We start from the raw sequence: 17,602 nt of genomic DNA on the forward strand, positions 1-17,602 counted from the left end.
AGCACAGGAACCGTTAGTTGTGGACATCAGCACGAATAAGTGCTGGCTGAGGCTGGGTCCCAAGTCAGGGAAATGGGAAGTTCTGGAGGGGGCGGGGAGGGAAGGTGTCAATTCCTCATTCCCTGTGTGCTCAGGACTCTCCCCCACGCCCCGCACTGCCCTGCAAGGTACCCAAAAACTCACAGGGGCTCATCGACCACCTGTGTTACCGAAGGTACTTAGTGACAAACATCTGTTTTCTTTCTTTAGAAGTACAGTTAGCATTTCTCCTAAGCCTATGCAAAAAGGCATGAACAATTTAAATAAAAAGCTTTCACAGGCAGGCCAAAAATAATCTGTTTATGACACATATTTAGACCATTGATAACTTTCCATTATGTGTTCTTTTCCTTCTCTATTAGGGGGCGACTCAACTCTAAATTTATGAATAAAAACAAAGCTAGGATATTATCTGCTTATCGAATTATATGTCTGCTTCAGATGGAAACATTCTTTTTCAACACTCTGCCTCAGAACGTATATCTCATTTCTTCCCTCCCAATGCCCCCTCCCCTCCTGGCAATGAGGCTGGAATTCAGAGCCTGAGCAATGTCCCTGAGCTTTTCCCACTCATGGCTGACACTCTAGCACGAGAGCCACAAATCTGCTGGCTTCTGGCAGATAAGCATCTCACGGACTGTCCTGGGATCCTCAGATCCCGAGCAGTTAGGATCGAAGGCATGAGCCATGGGTACCAGCAGCCCCTTTCTTCACGAGCTCCTGGAAGACCACAGCTGCTCCTTTCTCTTCATGTAATGTTATGGGGAACTGCCGAAGAATAAAAGACCAAGGTGTCAACCTCTTGGAACTGCTCTGTGGTCCTTGGCTGGTCTTCACTTACTGGTGACAATGCAAAATTGTAACCAGTTCCGCTTTCTACCCGGAGGTTTCCCTACCCTGGACACTTCGTTTTCTATGCATTCTTCTTTCCCTGGCAGTCCTAAATAGCTCAGCGTCTCTGTTTGTCTCAGGCTCAGGACGGCACCCATTATGCTCCTCCCGGTCACGGAATTCCAGCCGCTTGTGGTTATTCCAGTGCGGGGCTGCCCAGCCTGCGGGCCAGCCACCCCTGCTCTGACCCAACTACTTCCCCACGCCAACTGCATCCACACCCAGAACAAGGACAGGAATGGCAGCTTTATTTCTGTGGGTCCTCTACAATTTACCACCACTGTCACACCACCGTCCTTCTCATGACACCCCATGGGTTTATGAGCCAATGCTTCCATTTCAAAGATGGAGTAATCAAGCCAAAGCCGAGTACCACGTGGCTCAAGATTCACAAGGAGGGGATTCTAATCTTGGTTTTGTGATATAGGGCTTCAAACGCATCATTCACATGCACAAAGGGACGGCTAGCTTTGTGTGATCTCAATATTAGTACATATAACCCATAACCTCATCTTTGGGTTGAATTGTTTAGTGTCTACGCTTGCTTTCTGTTAAAGTCTGAGTCAAACATATATTTACCACCCCCAACTACATATCACTAGCTATATTTACTAAACACAAAACCAGAAACGAAGTTGTTCCTGGTGAGTGGACGCCTGTCAGCACCCTGCTGGCCAGAGGGTCTTTTATTCTGCCTGTGTTGTCTTTAGAGCCCCAAGCCCGGCCGTCCTCTGCAGGAAAGACAGTGGGTGTGATGGGTGCTGGCTTCATCGGTAGCCCAGCACAGGGTCAGAGTACTCTGAGTGGACAGTGTCATGCTCCCCTGTTGTGTCACACAAATAGGGCAGTGCCAGGAGGTGGGTCACAGGAGTGGAGTAGGTCCCTCAGGGCTTCCAAATGAGAAGTCAGCATGGTCAAGCATACTCGCCGAGATCCCAACACCCACTGGGAGCCCTCACTGGTCCACGAACAAAGGTGGCCGGCTCTGGGAAGCTGGGCTCTGCTTTAGAATTGTCACAAGGATCCCAGCTGGCCCCTCCAGGCTGGAATGTGAAGGTCTGTCATGCTGACTGACTGCCTGGAGGAGGCTCAGGCACCTCTGCCCTCACCCCCTCTCCACAGACAGCAGCGGCTTCCCACCTAGCTCCAACAAGAAATGCCAGCATACAGAGATCACCGCGTGGGCCCGGGCCCGGGAGGCTTGCTTTGCCAGGTGTGGATTTTCCCTGCACACGTTGCTTCCTTGTCCCGGATCCCACGTGTGCAGCCGGAAGGCACTGCGGGCCGCACTGCAATCTCTGGAGGGAGGCCAGGCTCAGTGGCGCAGCCCTCAGCTCGGAGGCCAGCAGGACTGGGGAAGCCACCCCTTCCTGGGGCTCAGGGGAGCAGAGGGCAGATCAATCGATCGGCAGAGCTGCCCCACTGGAAGGCATGAAGGAGGGAAGCCTGGGGATCTTCCACCACGGGAAGGAGGGCTCTCCTATCATGGGAAGGCCACACAAACCGGCAAGCCAACGGATGCATGATTTAGACAGAAGAAACCCACTGAGTTTAAAATGGCTGGGAGCGGAGAAAAGAAAAGGAAAGAGCTGAGTTCCACTCAGCATTTTCCAGTTTCCCCCCTCACATTAAAAGATGATACCAGTTGCTGATGAAACAAGGGAATCCAGATAATTTCCCTGCTCATCTGTGGACTTACCTGTAGTTTATAAATTAAAACAAAAAACAAACAGCAGCAACAACAACAACAACAACAAAAACAACAAATCTCAAATCCACCACTGAGAAAACCTCTACCACGGTGGTTAGGAAGAGGATGCTTTAAAAACAGTCATCTAGAAAAATGTCAAGAACAGACAGCTTGAGCTAGCTTTCATTTTGGAAAACATGCTGCTGAGAAGCGTGGGGGGGGGAGGAGGAGCCTAGCCTGAGCTTGGCTCTCAGAAAATGGCTACCGGGTTAAATGGAGCCTGCACAGCCAGACTAGGAGCCCTGAAACCTGGAGACACCTCACACTGAAATCGTCTGGAGACACACAGAACCTTCTTTTTCCACCAGTACCATAACGCGTGCCTGCAAAGTTATCTCTTCACTGACTTACAACAATGATTACGCATCACAAGTTTCATTATTCTGAGCAAGGAGGGAGAAAAGTACGTCATGTTTAATGTAAGATAGTTGATAGGGTTGGGGAGAAGACTCTTATTTAAACTTCACAAAAGAAGAAAGAAAATGAAGGAAGGAGAAAGAGAGAGAGAGAGAGAGAGAGAGAGAGAGAGAGAGAGAGAGAGAGAGAGAGACCTTGATAAGTGTTTCTTAAAATAGAAAGGAGATACATCAGCTTACCAGAAACTCATTATAAATAGAAAGTCTTAAAATAGATTATTCAAATGTGGCAAAAAGCACTTAATTGGCTCCCTGAAAATGTCCCCAAAACAAAAACAAATATTGAGAAATTAAACATATAGCAGGGTCAGAAGTTGACTTAGAAGTGTGTTTCCCTTTAGGAAAACTAGGTCGCTCAGGCTTTATGACACGGGCTTCCATGCAAAACCCCACTTTACATTGCGGTGGCTGAAGACACCCAGAACTGCAAAGCCTCAGACAGGAACCAGGGAAAGGTCAGGGTCTGTTGGCATGCAACCCTGCAAGTGGGCCAGGTCTCGCACCTCTGGGAAAAACCCCAGCCAGGGCTTCATGTCCCATGTCAGTTAGTTACAGCGGCTTCTGCAGTCTATCCTGAATGTCTTCACTCTCTCAGAGTGGACCTTCTCTCTCCTCCCTGAAAAGCCAAAGGAAGGGTGAAGACGGCAGGAAGGTGTGGGTCGGCCACAGGTACACATGCAGGCCCCGGAGCAGCCCCTTCTACCAAGGAGCGTCTAACAGAGCACTGGTTCTGAGCTCAGGCCAGGCACACCACGACAGAGCGCACGCAAAAGCAGGGACACACGGCCCAAGCAAGCTTTTAGAAAGGAAATCCTCACCTGCCTCTAGGCACCAATCATCATCCTCATCAGAGCTGGCCAGCTATCTGCAGGCTCACCCCCAAAGGTACTTGAAGCTGGGGAGTCCATTCTAAACACGGGTCTCCCTTGCCTGGCACGATCACGTCCTCAGCTTTGTTTTTACCCAATTGGTGATCTTATTACCTAATTGGAACCAGCCCTAAAAATAGTCAGATGTTGTTCGAACACATGAACCAGAAAAAAAAACAACCACCACCAATAAAACAGGGCCTAGAAATAACACCCAACTCACAAAACAGGAAGCTGCAGCCCACATCTGTCCCACCTTGCACAAGCACCTGCCTGTCTGGGCTGCGGAGGGCGTCCCGGGTGCCCTTCCAGGACTTTGTGTGGCCACTGAGTGCTGATAGGAGGGTGCTGGGATGGACACACATGTGACAGTGGCCAGACTCAGGGTGTGCAAAATGGAAAGTCCGCTGATCGGTACTGGGGTTTGAACTCAGGGCTTCACATTGGCTAGACTGGCCCTGTGCTGCTGGTTTTTGTATGGTTATTTTTGAGACAGGGTCTTATTTCCTGCTGTGATGGGCGCCTCGGAGTCCTCCTCTTTCATGCTTCCTTCCCACCATGCCCAGTTATTTCCCGTTGAGATGGGGTCTCTCTGACTTTTCAGCTCTAGGTGGCCCTGAACCTCAGTCCTCTCAAGCTCAGCTTCCCAAGTAGCTAGGATGACAGGCATGAGCCATTGCCCTTCTCAATAATAATTGACAGCACAGCATGGTAGTTTTTGTAAATATAGGAGGGGGAAAATGGTTTTATTTTATCTGGGAGTAAAAGCCAAGGCTTCATCTATGTTAGGCAAAGGCTCTTCCATTGGGTCATACATGCTGGTTCACAGAAAAATGCTTTAAAAAGAGGGGGGGGGCTAGGGCTGGGAGTTTGGCCTAGCGGTAGAGGGCTTGCCTAGCATGAACGAAGGCCCAGGTCAATTCCTCAGTACCACATACATAGAAAAAAGCCGGAAGTGGTGCTGAGGCTCAAGTGGTAGAGCTCTAGCCTCGAGAAAGCCCAAGGACAGTGCTCAGGCCCTGAGCTCAAGCCCAGGACTGGCCAAAAAAAAAAGGGGGTGGGGAACAGTCTCTTTAAATTGCCTCTCCCGATTATTTTTAAAAGCATTTTCTTGACTTTTTTTTTTCTTGGGCTTTTTTCCCGCAAAGCTAGCACTCTGCCACTTGACCCACAATACCACTTCTAGTGTTTTTTATGCATGTGGTACTGAGGAATCAAACCTGGGTCTTTGTGCATGCTAGGCAAGCATTCTACCACTAGGCCAAAAAAAGAATTCCAGTGTGCCAAGGACACCAGAAATTTTGCCTCCTGGTACCCTACTGTGTGCCGGCTGGAAGCTTAGTAGGTGCTGTTGTCAGCTTTCTCCAAAGCCAGGTTTCAATGCAGGTTGTGCCCTCCAGTTCTGGAAGCAACAGCAGCCTGGGGGAGGCGCCTTGGGTGGGGGCGGGGGTGGGGAGGACAAGCTGTGCTCTGTGACTAGAGCTGGTCGGATCTTTCTATTGTGAAGAAGTTGGTTGGGTGGGTTCTCTCCCAAAGATCTTTGTAGCCATAACTTTGAAAACCCCACCCACGTTCTCCTCCCCATTTTGTTGTCAGTGGATTGACTCTGTCAGAATCTTCATTTCTTTCAAAGTGGATAAATGCCACCCCACCCCTTCCTTAAATTCATAGTTTCCTTGCAGAAGCCTCTGGCTTCTGACCTTTCCCCAACCCACCTCTGCTCCAACCTCTGGATAGAAGCAACAAGCAGGAACTGAGGGCCTCTGAGTTAATTCCCTAAGGAGTATCTCCATACACAACAACCTGGCCACCGAGACTGCTCCACAGCTGAGGGATCCTGGTGCAGAAATCTACCAGGGTTTGCACAGTTGAAAGCTTGTCAGGCGGCACCTTGAGGTCAGATGAGGTGGTGAAGCTGTGGTGGGCCAAAGCTGAGCCCTCGTAAGGTACTGGGCATACTGCTGGCATGCAGTCCATACTCACGGTACAAATTTAAGGGTGCACTTTATCTCTGCCTTGCTTCTTCTAAAAACAAAATTCTCAAGTTGCAGTAACGAGGGATGAGGGTCTCTAGGCCTCTTGAGTTAAAGTGAGGGACAAAAACCTATCCTGCACCCTCGACGTGTGGCTGGGGAGGCGTCCTGGGGTCTGGAGAGAACCTCTGGAGAGTGTGAGAGCCTCATCTGTACAAATGCGGCTGCAGGTATCTGAAGATGATCCACATCACACACTGTCCTGGATGCATTCAGCCATGTGTGTCCCCAACACGCCCGTCCCCTTTTGTCCCTAGTGGACCACAGGGGATTTCCACAGGGCCTCCCTGACTGTCCTCCCACACCAGGCACAGGAGCGGGTCCTTAAATCACAGCCATGCCGCTTCCCTGTCTGACTGCCTCTGATGACACCCACTGGTGTCATTCCAGTTTTCCAGGTGGCCTTGAAGAGCAGTCTTGTGCAGTTCTGAGCGTTCTCTGGTGTTCTGCGCCCTGCCACCTGTGTGGCCCCATTCTAACTCGGACGGACTCTACCCTTCCCTAGACCCTCTCCAGACGGGTTATCTCCCTTCATTCCTCGTCTCCAATCACCAGAATGCCTTCTCTTTGAATTCACTAGGTAGATATTTCTGGAACCATTTTCTTGCTTTCAACTACATATCTGAGAGGAAGGGGCTGGCTTTTCACTGCAGCATTCTCCATTCCTGTTAGCATTGGTGCCGTGCTTGCAGTAGGTGCTCAGCTATGGAATAGTTACAGAATGGCTGAAGTTCACAGATTCATAAGCAACAGCTCATTTGCTCTTATTTAGGACTTAAGTTTTTAACAGAAGCACTCAGATCTTAAAATCTGGTTATATACTGCTTAGTGCAACTGTCAGAACAATCTCCAGCTTTTGATTTTATACACCAAACAAAAGTATTTCTTCAATTGCTTTACTGTGCTAAAAGAGGAGAGCATTTCTGTATCAAAGAAAGCCCTTGGGTCTTAATTGCTTCCCCCCCACTTGTGGTCTAAGTATATAATACCAAGGCCTCCCGAGGCAACATTAATGAAAAACTATAAAAAGGAGAATTATAAATATTTGATATTTTGAAAATAGCTTTTCTATACCTCTACCTGGAATCTACCAGAGATGAGACTCCCAACATTTTTGGAGCCAACATTCTTACATTTTCATAAGCGGAAAATTGCTAACAGTAGAATACATAATTTCTTGCCAAGAGATTTAATATGACCAATACAATTGTTAAAACACAATAATCAGTTTCAGTACCAAGCTCAATAAATAATTGTCGAGTGGCAAATAAAGGAATTCAGAGAAGACCCTACTGTTATTGTTTTTAACTCAGAAGCCTAACTGTAACAAAGGGATGGGAACAGATGTGAGAAGAAATGAATGGCATCAAGAGGAAAAAAGCCCTGAAATGACGGTGACTCCTCTGTTTTTAGGGACCTGGCCGCTGCCGGACAGCCGGAGAGTCAGGGATGGGGGAGGGGTGGATCTGAAGGCCTGGTCCTGGGGCCCTGTCTCTTTGGAGTGAGTCTGATGGCCAGGCGTACAGAAATCACTCCACAAATACAGGATGAGATGCAAGCACCCCATGGCCTGTCTCCATGTTCACATTTCAGTCATCCTCATCTATGCCTCACCTGTGGCACAGGAGTAAACTGAGCGTATGAAGGGCGCCCAAAGTCCTTTAACACGCTGCCCAGAAGTGCAAAGGGCACACACCGACAAGCGGGCGGCAGCAGTGGTTACTAGGACTTTGTGAGCCCTGGAAGCGTGCGGAGCACATGCCCAGTGGCTTGCACCATGCTTACCCTGCAGCTGGCCCGAGCTGTCTGTCTGACCCAGCAACTGAACCCACATCCCAGCCTTGTTCAACCCCAAGCCTCAAAAGTTACGTGAAGTCCTTCCAGCTATGGGATACCCACAGATGTGTGAAGAGAGTATCTAAAGCTCCCACAGCCTGGCATGAGACGCCAGGTCCTGAGTGGAGTGGGCTGGGGAGAGGGGTTCATTCTCATGAGAGCCTTTGTAATCCCCACACCTGGTGGGTCACCACCATGAATCCCATGCCCTTTGTGGGGGGAGTCCCCAGAGCCTCCCCGCAAACAATAGTTTCTTTTATCACATGTAGGCTAGAAAGAGACACGAACTTAGTTACCTCAGTTAGGACAGACCGGCCTTAAGAGTTGGTTTCCCGTGCTTTGAAAGAAATCACTCGGAAATCCTCGGTTCTGACTCCTCCATCATCTCCACAGCAAGATCTAGACAGTGAAAAGGGTACAGTGTGCATGACTAGCGCCAGGTTTCAATGATATGACTGTCCCCAGTGCCTGCGAAGACGGAAGTTGAGGCCTGCACGAACAGTGCCTGGCACAGGCCAGTCTCACAAACCTGTCCACAGTCACAGGGCTGCCCTCAAACCTGTCCACAGTCACAGGGCTGCCCTCAAACCTGTCCACAGTCACAGGGCTGCCCTCAAACCTGTCCACAGTCACAGGGCTGTCCCTCAAACTTGTCCAAGGTCACAGGGCTGCCCCCAAACCCGTGCACGGTCACAGGGCTGCCCCCAAACCCGTCCACAGTCACAGGGCTGCCTTCAAACCCGTCCAAGGTCACAGGGCTGCCCCCAAACCCGTCCACAGTCACAGGGCTGTCCCTCAAACCCGTCCAAGGTCACAGGGCTGCCCCCAAACCCGTGCACGGTCACAGGGCTGCCCCCAAACCTGGATTCAGCTGACCGGGAAGGCGGGACAGGTAAACCAGTTAGCCGGCAGTTTTCAGAGGCGTGGTATTATCTGAATATGGGGCGTCCCTCACCCCATGTGCGGTGTGTGGATCCCCCTCCCTCCTTGTCCCCCCTGTGCGGTAAACTCTGTCTTCAAACAAAAGGCGGCCGGTGGAAACCCACGAGGGGATTCCACGATCCGCTGGGCCGGCGCCTCCACAGCTCCCCCATCCTCGTCGGCCACGAGAACCTGAGGAAGTGGAGGCGCCTCACTTCTCCTGACCACGGGGCACCCCAAGGCGGGATGGCCGCGGGGGGGGACCCCGGGGCGGGCGGGGCGGGCCAGGTTAGGTCGAGGGGTCGGACTGGGGCGGGGGTCGTGACCCGGGCCGGGGGGGGGGGGGGGGCCGAGGTGTGTGGGGCGGAGCCGGGACCTGAGCGCCGCCCCCCCCCGGCCGGGGCTGGGGCGGGGGTCGTGACCCGGGACGGGGGGTACGTGGGGCGCAGCCCCCCCGTCCCGGCGCCCCCCGCCCCGTCCTGCGCCCCCCGCCATGGCGCGCCGGGCTGTGGATGCGCGGCGAGGCCGGGGCCGCCAGGGCCGCGGTCCATCGGCACCTGCGGGCGCCCGGGCCGGCGGCGGCCGGCGGGGCTCGGGGACCCCGACCCCGCGCCACCCGGACCCGCAGACTTACGGGCTCGGCTGGTCCGCGGCCGGCGCGCTCCCCCCGGGGGTCCATGGCGCTTCCGGACCGGCGAGTCCGGCCGACGACGCGCCAGGCTGCGCAGCGCCGCCCAGAAAATGGAGGCGGACGGCGGCGGGGCCCGGCCCGGCCCACCCGGCGCGGGGCCCGGGACGCGGCGGCCGCCGGGCAGCGGCCTGGCCCGGGCCTCCCGTGGGCAGGACGTCCCGGAGCGGAGCCGGGGCGCGGCGAGCACGGCCCGACCCGGGGTCCCGGGCGCCCCCCCGCCCGCCTGCCCTCCTCCACGGAGCCGGGGCCGGTGGGGGAAGGCGAGGCCCGAGGACCGCGGTTCGAGGCCAGCCCCGGCAGGAAGGTCGGAGACACGGCAAGAGGAGCGGGGCGCGGAGCGGGGCTCGGGGGTCAGGGCCAGCCTCGAGCTCGGCCGCGAGTTCAAACCCCACCCGCGAACAGAGGAAGCGTCCACGCCCGCCAGGCCCCCACCCCGCTTCCCCAGCGGCCGGCGCTGTCCACGGGGCAGGCGCGCCGCCGCTTGTCCGCCCGCTGCCCGCGTCCCCTGCTCTGGTCACGCCGAATGTGGCTCTTCCGAGTTCTTTAGGAAGGATTCCTGAAAGCCCGTGACCGCTTCGGGGGGATCACGAAGCAAGTGTGGGGGAGAGAGAGGAGGGGGCCACGGAAACCAAGTAACACGGTAGACAACACACGAGATCCCGGGAAGCCAGCGAGGGTGGCCCGACACGCGGGCAGCCTGCTGAGGGTGACGGGGGAGCCGTGCGGCGAGGCCCCTCCACCCTCCCCACCCCCCCACCTCTCCCCACCCCACCGCATGCTCAGGAAGGACTCAGCTTCACACTTTTAGAAAACGACTACCAACCAGAGCTTCTGCAGAAGCTGAGGTAACCACACGTCACTCCTGGTCTATAGGTGGGTTTCCATCCCCCCCTCCTCCCCAAGGTTATGGAAATACTGAAAAGCAACCAAGCACCTCCAGGAAAACTGAGGTACAGGAATGGAGCCTCCTGGGGCAGGAGGGGAGGGGTAGGTAGGGGTGTGGGGCAATTAAATTTGGCCTTGGGGTCGGGCCTGTCGGCGCTCAAAGGCCTACTTTCTTTTTCTTTTTTTTTTTTTTTTTTGCCAGTCCTGGGCTTGAGCTCAGGGCCTGAGCACTCTCCTTGGACTTTCTCAAGGCTAGAGCTCTACCACTTGAGCCTCAGCACCACTTCCGGCTTTTTTTCTATGTATGTGGTACCGAGGAATCGAACCCGGGTCTTCATGCATGCTAGGCAAGCACCTTAACCACTAGGCCAAACTCCCGGCCCTCGAAGGGCTACTTTCTTACAAGGCCCCACTTCACTTCCCCAGTCTCCTGGTCTCAGCTTCTTATTCACAAAATGGGGGCACCTTTTTACATATGAGCTTCCTAGAGGCTTTTGAGAATTCTGTGAGATGAAGACATGTGGCAACAGGCAAGATTTACCACGGTGCCGCGCACACACCAAGTGTTCTTTCCTTGCAAGCTGTGGTGAATGTTGCTAGTGCTGAAAATATTAGTGTGTGTGTTACTGGGGACTAAACCCAGAGCCTCACTTAGGGTTTTTAATTTTTAATTTTCAGGTGATGTGCAAGCAGGTGCTCCACTATTGAACTACAAACCCCAGCCCTTGCATTCTGAGTTCAACTTCCTACCATTCCAGCAACAGGATTCACATGGCAGCACGCACTCATGCTCTCCTCTCTATCTGAAACATGTTTTATACTCCAGAAAAATTTCCATGAGTAATCTGCTCAAGTCATCTGGCCAGTGCCATCAGTGGATTTAAGTCCAGGTCTGACTCCAAGGTCACTTCCTTGCCTGGCTAACGTGTTCCTGGGGTACCTTGATCACCAGGCCTGCGTCAACGGCTTGTTGCTGGTGAAATCCGCTCTGGTTTTCCTAAGAGGCTTAGCAGGTGGATGGCTTCTGCCATCCATGTGTTAGGTCTGCCCAGGAGAGGAGCCCCCTGACTCCCCTTCTTTGTGAACAACAGTACAGAGCCTGACTGGTAATCACCTGTATCTGTTAATCACCTGTCAATTACTTGTGCATCAGCAAAAGGACCCCATCCATTGGGGTCACTTCCTAACCCACTGCCATCCCCGCCTCCTTCTCACTCTTCCCTATGTAATCTCACTTCACCATTAATCGAGCGAAGGCATGCTACATGCGCCAGCTAATAAACTCTCTTCTGACTGAACCACTCTTTCGGCAACCTTTACATGGATCACAGACACTGGTATTTCTCCCCCACTGGGACCGACGGTTTCTCCAGAATGGAAGTACATTTCCCCAAACTGTTATTAATAAACATCACAGCAATAGTTCTAAACACCACAGCCTAAAACTTACATAATAATCAGGCGGTATTTCAAAATTTTCCATTCTTCCTTGTAACTAGTCACAGATTCTCCCTCTTAATCATTCTTCTGAGTATGAGGAACTCACTGGAAATTTCCAGAAGTGTCCACCTGGTCGTAATTCTATCCTTTTCTTTAATAGACTCTTTTAAGAATAACTGCATGTATTTTTGTTCCCTATAATAATTTTCATTGCAGTGCATTTGCAAAATAAAAAAATGAAACAACCATCCCAAGACTTTTAAGTTTCTCCTCTCTGAAATAACTACCACATACAAATTCTGACCTCTGCCAGGGGCCTGGTCTAGCAAGCTGTTCTTGTTTTCCACCTCGGTCTGGTTAATTCTCACATGATTTCCGTTGTGCTGCAATGGTCAGCTTGGCCTTTAAGTTTATTGGCCAGTTTCACACCAACTGGCCCGTTTCTTTCTCTGTGGGGCTTTAATGTCATCACGGCATCATATAAAAAGACTGAAGCGGTACATCTCTTTTCGACCCATTTGCTTTCACCACCTGTTTAGAGTCTGCTTCATTCTGATTCTTATACTTGCAGTCTTTGCTATTTTACCATTTACTCACACCAAATTCTCTCAGCATCCCCTCCTCTGGCTGCTCATTTCTTTCACTCAGCTTCAAGCATTTAAGGAAGATGGTAGATCCCCATCTTTTTTTTAAATCTCACTTGCATCACGCATTCCAGGAGGGCTGTGTATGGTGCTCTGTTGACTGGGACCACGACTTCTGAAGAGGCTTTGTCTAGAACTTGCTCTTCCCAAGTGGTGTGAAGTGGGGACTGCAGGACCACTGCTGCCCCACAAAGGAGTGAGAGCCCGAGGTAGGTAGGGTGAGGGGGTTAGGGAGGAGTGCTCTTTACCCAGCCCGGCACGGAACGCTGCTGGCTGGGTCTGAAGAATATTCCAGTGAGGCCTCAAGTCAGGATTTTTATGAAATGTGGAGGAGGAGGAGGAGGAAGAGGAGGCGCCTGAGTGAGTCTGATGCTAAGCCTCTAGACAGTTCCAACTTACAGGAAATGGTTCCTCGATTATTTTTTTTTGTTAGTACGGAGCTTAAACTCCAGACCTTATATTTGCTGGGTTGGGTGCTCTGCCATTTGAGCTATACTTTTAGGTTTTGTTTCATTTTGACACAAAATGCTCACGCTGCGGAAAGAAAGATACACAATGTGCCCACAAAATATCCTCAGAAAGCTAACCCTGGTACCTCCAAAAAATGAGAAAAAAATAAGAGGAAGAAAGGAAACGAGTCTTCCAAGTTCATATCAGTCTTTGAGCTATCTTAGTACGATTTACAATTGAAGACTTGTTTTTACATTTTTTAAATGAATTTTGAAAAAAATTAAGGTATCAAGCTATAAAAATTACATGAAATTCATATCCTTATCCATAGGTGAGGTTTTATAGAGACACAGCCATCACCATATCTCGTATTAAATTTGTGTATCATTACCTTTTCAGTTTCATCAATACATTTGTTACATCAATCCCTATACCCATTCTCAGATTTGCTTCCTCTCGCTGTCAAACAGAATGTATGGGAGGCTCCTGTACTGGAACCAACAGAACAAACCAAAAGTTCCAAAGGGCTAAACTGCCCTCAAGTTGTTTATATGAGTGTCTGAGGAATCAGAAGATAAATAGTCCCCAAAGAGGCCAATTTTTGTGGCACAGGAAGTCCCTGAACTAAGCTTTATAAAGAAAGCAACCTGGTGGGCGCCAGTCCTTTTCTTCCAATGCTTCCTCAATGAACTCTGCCCAAGCTACCTTATAAATAATCCAGCTATTGCCAGATACCAATGGCTCACATCTGCAATCCTTGCTACCCAGGAGGTTAAGATATGAGGACTGTGGTTCCAAGCCAGCCTGGACAGGAAATGGGTGACACTTATCTCCAATGAACCAAGAAAAGGCTGATAATGGGAGTTGTGGTTCAAGTGGTAGAGCGCCCGCCTAGAGGGCTCATGCCTTGAGTTCAAGCCCACAATACCGGTCCCCAAAATGAATTAATTTTAAAAAGCAAACAAACATACTCACTGTTGAAAATGAGTTATAAAATGAGCTGTACAACTTGTGGGAGGGGCTGGGCGGGGAAAAACTGGGAGATAGCGAGAGAAGAGTGACACTGTTCAAAAAGTATATTCACTACCTGACTTCTGTAACTGCACATCACCTTTGTGGTAATAATTAAAAACAAACAGCTGCCGCTGTGCCCCCTCAGAGCACTCTTTTTTTGTCTTACAGATGGGTACTGCCATCTGGAAAAATCTCAAGTGAAAGCTGTAAAGGCTGTGGCAAGGGAGATCTCCACATGATTCTGGCAGAAAAGAATTTACTAGGAGAGCCAAACTGCCAGGCCGCACTCTGGGGTGGGTGTAACAGCTCCAGCGAATGGTGGAGAGAGATTATGCAGGGAAGGGGAGAAGTGGGTGAGGAAGCGAGTGCACAAAACAGAAGGGACCTAGGTGAGGCTTCCAGGTTTCGCATGGAGAGGAAACAAAGGGAAGGGACCATTTTCCCCAGGCCGGCCTAACAAAAGCCAATTCAATTTTTATGTTCAACTTGTTGGAAATTTGTCCTTTGCCACCACAAAACCTTCTGTACAGAGGCAGGTTTCCAGGCCCTGGCTGAGGACTGGGCTTCTCCTGTGGCCTCGGCAGCCTGGTGTAGGGACTGCTGAAGTACGAGCTCTTAGTGCTCGGCCAGTCCCCTCGGTGGGAGAGGAAGGGCAGCAAATGGGGTTGGAATTCTCATTAAGAACAAGGCGAGAAGCGGGGGCACCAGGCAGCAGCAGGAGCCGGCCTCCTGCAGACCAAGAAATGTGGACGACTGGAAGGGTCTCTGGAGATGCTCAGAGAGCTGGGACTGAAAAGGGTGGTAACTGGGGAGGGAGGGAGGGAAGAGGGGCAGGAGGAAGGAAGGTGGAAAGGAGGCAAATATGGCTGCTGTGGACAGGATGGGTTTGGAAAAAATAATTCCCCTCGTCCTCAGCTTCAGCAGGTGTTCAGGCAGACCTGTCTTTACAGAAGACAAAAGCACTCCGCCAGGTGCAAGGCCTGCTTTACCTTGCATCCCACCCAGATTTCTCCCAAGGAGGAGCGGCGGGCGGTGGCGGCAGATGCTCTGGGGCACCTGAACTTGCAGAACGGGTGGGAGCCATGGGATGGAAGAGCTCGGCTCTTCCGGGGCCACAAGGCATAAATCATATGGAATGGCAATAGCCATGTTCTCTGCACAGAAGCCAACGTGCAACAACAATGCAATGGGGCCGTTGTGAACACCACCAGCAGATCCTGTGCTTAGGACCCATCTGAAGACGTGTGTGTGTGGGGGGGTGGCGACCTCTATCTACCTTCTCCTGGCACCCCACACACCCCAGCCCAAAGGTGCATGTGTGCCTCCTTTTGTTCTGTCTGTCCTCATCTTCTGCACCCCATCTCCCCTCCTGCTGGCCAATGTGGCTCCTGGACAAGGGCCTTGGGCTCATCCACAGGTCTTCTCAGCACCCTGCACACTTTAGAGGCTTTCCATCGCATGGTTCCTTTCTTTTCCTCTCCCCAGTTCAAGAAGGAAGGTTTTTTCAAAAGCGGGGAGAGGGTGGGGGTGGGGATCCCAGGGGCACTGCCCTTCTGGGATTTAACCACGTTCTCAGCTGGTAGCTTTTGTTTTCGAGTGGCACCGGCTTGTAAGGCCCCGGGGCAGGCGCCCTGCGTCACACTCACCACTGGGGACCAAGCTGTGAGGCCTTAATTAGAGCAGGGCTTCAGATGGAGTGGGAGATTTTAGCATGCAAAAAGGAAAAGAAATTTCAAAATAGCCTTTTGGCTGCAGTGACCCAGGAGTGAGGAAGCCGGTTGTTGTATTATGGAAAACAAATAATGACAGCCACCACTGCCCCTTCACCAACCCAGAACGAATATGTAGACTGGCATTTCTGAAAACAAAACAGCACCAGAGGACAAACTCTGTCTGCAGGCCAAAGGCAGTGAGGGGCTCTGAGAGATCTAAGGGCTGGTCTCGAGAACAGCAGAAATAGTTGAAGCCATTCAAGGAAAAGAGGCAAAGCCCACTGAAAGGTCAAAAGAGCCATTTCTCAGGATTGCCTCACAAAGGCAAGTGAGTTGCCAACTGGTCTCCAAGTTACCTGCTGCCCAGCCCGCTGGGGAGACCCCCCATTGTCTGCCAATGAAGGTGAAAAAGCAGAACCATTTTTGCCTAGCACCCACAAATGCAAAATTTCATATTCAAAAGCTCAACTTAGCATCTGCTCATGAATTTGTGAGTGACAGCCGCTCCTGAGGTCACCTGGCAGAGCAGGCAGGCCAGCTTGGAGAAGGACATACGGCAGCTTATTAGGTGCCAAGACATCCTGGGGAGGTGAGAGAACAAGACAGAAAGTCCAAGTGGAGAATGGGCTTTGCCATCAGCTCAGCTGCCCCCAGACTGAGGGCCAACTAAGGAAAGGAACAAAGGCCGCTGAGAGAACACATGCCATGCATTTCTTTCTGCACCAGGGACCACACACAATTGTGCCTGTCCATCTCATGCGCTGGTCTGTGTTAAGAGAGTCCCACAGGAATCCTGTTATGCTCGATTCTGCCAGGCAGTGTCTGTCACATAGTAGTAGCTCACCAAAGATTCCAGGAAGTGGGATGAGCTGCTTAAGTCTCCACCCCCCAGTTACTTTTTTTTTTTTTTTAATTGAGAGTCCTTAAGTCTTGCATTTCTGCAAGAGAAGAGACTATGCATGATGCTGAATGAATTGAAAGACTGAAAGCCATAGTGATATTTAGGACAAGAAGTGGGAACACCACCTCTGGAAAGAAAGTGGACAGTCTAGGGCCGGGAGTTTGGCCTAGTGGTAGAGTGCTTGCCTGGCATGCATGAAGATGCGGGTTCAATTCCTCAGTACCACATACATAGAAAAAAAGCCGGAAGTGGTGCTGAGGCTCAAGTGGTAGAGCTCTAGCCTTGAGAAAGTCCAAGGACAGTGCTCAGGCCCTGAGCTCAAGCCCAGGACTGGCCAAAAAAAAAAAAAAAAAAAAAGTGGACAGTCTGAGAGAAACCCCCGCCTCCTGAACTCACCACCTCTGTGATGATATAAGGGAGAACTTTGTTTGAACCCCTCCTCTCTTGTGATGAACATCTCCTTTGTTATATAATACAACTCATTCTGCCCATGCTACATTACCTATCACCACCTAAGAAAAGCCCCAAGTAGGGGTGCAGTATCGCAATCTGCAATACTGCGAGATCTGAGTGATGTGCTGGGGACCCAAAGGTCACCCTAGGTAGCCCCACTTCTGCCAACTTCGCATTCTTTATAACTAGATGAGCTAATATATGTAACTTTCACCCTGGTATCACTACATTGCTAGGCACGTAGGGAACAGTTCTCATGCATCTCTGTGGCTCACCATTTGTGTCCCACTGCTTCCTAGTGCCTGGACAATCATCTGGAAAGGACGAGAATGTTCTCCTCTGACAAATACACTATGATGAGCCAGCCAAGACACCTCTATGTAGCGAAGCAAACTTTGCCAGAATAGGGATCCGTTTTGCAACGTGTTCCTGGAATGGTATAAAAAGGACTGGCCCTTAAGAATCTTTTTAGGCACCATTTGCCATAATAGAGAAAAAGCACCTATAAGCAGTGCGGCCTTTCAAACACCATCTGTGGGCTGGGAGCAGTGGCTCATGCCTGTAGAGGTAGCTAGCTGAGAGATGGAGACTGAGGGTTGCTATTCAAGGCTGGGGTGGAGGTTGTTGTTTAAATGAAAAGTCGTGAGACTCCACCTG

General features: G+C 51.2%; 1 protein-coding gene across 5 annotated transcripts in view; it reads right to left on the bottom strand.

The window, feature by feature from the left end:
* Window positions 1-17,602, bottom strand: part of Zbtb38 (zinc finger and BTB domain containing 38) — a 55,316-nt gene that overhangs the window by 10,458 nt on the left and 27,256 nt on the right. For 4 of the 5 annotated variants that reach the window (XM_090323150.1, XM_090323152.1, XM_090323149.1 and 1 more), the window contains one exon: window positions 8,131-8,233. The gene's annotated coding sequence lies outside the window, so the exon portion shown is untranslated. Of the gene's footprint in view, window positions 1-8,130; window positions 8,234-9,389; window positions 9,479-17,602 lie in introns of those variants that run through there. The other variant, XM_090323153.1, reaches the window with a different exon arrangement.

This window comes from Megascapheus bottae, chromosome 32, assembly GCF_031878675.1.
Source record: "Megascapheus bottae isolate mThoBot1 chromosome 32, mThoBot2.hap1, whole genome shotgun sequence".
Taxonomy (NCBI): domain Eukaryota; kingdom Metazoa; phylum Chordata; class Mammalia; order Rodentia; family Geomyidae; genus Megascapheus; species Megascapheus bottae.